The following is a 1,909-nucleotide window of genomic DNA, read 5'->3' as shown; positions in this document are numbered from 1 at the left end:
TTTTCTGGGTGTTTCTCATTACTATTCTTACATTGTCTCGAATCTGTCTTTTTGGTAAAAAACCAGCTTGGTCCTCTGATATCACAGTTTGTAGATAGTTTTTCACCCTTTCTGCAATAATTTTTGCAAAAATCTTATAATCATTGTTCAAAAGAGAGATTGGCCTATAGTTCTTCACACTCGTTAAGTCTTGTCCTTCCTTTGGTATCAGTGAAATAATTGCCTCCTTCCGTGAATCCGGCACCTTCTTGTTCTCTCGTATTTCGTTGGATAAAGCTTCCATGGCCGGAACAACTTCTTCTTTCATTTTTTTATAAAACTTTGCAGTAAATCCGTCCGGCCCTGGCGCCATCCCCAACTTCGCCTCCTCGATTGCCTTCAACACTTCCTCTTTTTGAATTTGTCCATTTAATAAGTCCTTAAATTCACTGCTTATTTTAGATAGTGGTATCTCCTCCAAATATGTTTTAATCTTCTCAAGATCAGTTCTAGTCGCTTGGAATAATTTAGCATAGTACTTGAAGAAACTTCTTTTTATACCATTAGGGTCAACGAATTCTTTTCCTTCTTCTATTATTTTGGTTATCATTCTTCTTTCTTTTCTAGCCTTAAGTTGCCAAGTTAGATATTTTCCCGGTTTGTTTGCTCCTTCAAAGGATTTTTGTTGTAACTTCTTTAAATTCCAATAGAGTTCCTGATTCAACGTTTCATTCAGTTATTCTCTCAGCAACTGTAATTCTTTAATAATTTTCTTTTTCCCAGGTTTCTTTTTTAATTCTTTTTCTTTTTGGGATATTTTTTCCAACACTTCAGCTTGTTTTTGAAGTTTTTGCTTTTTTTGCTTCACGTTTTGCGAGATGAGAATCCCTCTCATCACAGCTTTGTAGGCATCCCACACAACCTGTATTGGGGTCTCTTTATTTAAATTTTGATGGAAAAATTGCTTTGTTTCTTCCTTCAGGATTTCAGTTACCTCTTTTTTATCCAACAAGTCTTCATTTATTCTCCAAAGGAAGGATTTATTATTTTCTATAGAGATCCATTTTCATTGACAATTCTTCAGACATCCAAATCATATCAATTCTGGAAAAAGAGCAATGTCTATTGGAATAAAAAGTAAAGTCTTTCTGTGTCGGGTTCCATTTCCTCCAAACATCTTCCAGCTTTTCCTGTTTGACTATTTCAAAAAAATTCCTTGGCAATCTTCCACTGTTTTCGTTGCCTTTTTGTGGTTGTTTGTCCAAACGATCTACAGTTCCATTAAAGTCTCCGGCCATAATGACTTGATCATAAATTTGTTTTTGTAGGTGTTCAGTTAAATCCTTAAAAAAATTTCTTTTGCTCCATTGGGTGCGTATAAATTAATCACAAGTGTCTTTTAAATTAATCACCAGTGTCTTTTTCTGCTGTATCATAACTTCCACACCCAAATATCTTCCCTCCAAGTCTTTAAAAATCTCTTTAGGTTGTAAGTCCTTTTTCACATATGTCACCACTCCTTTTTTCTTGTTTGAGGCCGAAGAATAAAATTCCAGTCCAAATTTAACATTTTTTAAATATTTAGCATCATAATTTCTAATATGAGTTTCTTGCAAGCAAATCACGTTACAATTTTGTTTTTGTATCCAATGATTGATTCTTTTCCTCTTATTTGGTGAATTTAATCCATTCACATTCCATGACAACAATTTGTAATCCATTGCGAATTTTAATTTAAAGTTCTCCAAAGACGTCTAAATTGTCCGCCTTAAATTTATAAAAATCCGTCACCGACTTGATCTGGATCCTCCCACCTTTATAGGTAAAGGATAATCCTTGTGGGATTTCCCATCTGTATCTGATGTTTAGAGCTTTCAGTTTATCAGCCAAAGGTTTATACCTTTTTCTGTCTTGCAGTACTGCTCGTGGG

This window comes from Gekko japonicus, unplaced genomic scaffold (assembly GCF_001447785.1).
Source record: "Gekko japonicus isolate JY-2015 unplaced genomic scaffold, Gekko_japonicus_V1.1 scaffold1061, whole genome shotgun sequence".
Lineage (NCBI taxonomy): Eukaryota > Metazoa > Chordata > Lepidosauria > Squamata > Gekkonidae > Gekko > Gekko japonicus.
Note: the sequence above shows the minus strand (reverse complement) of the source record.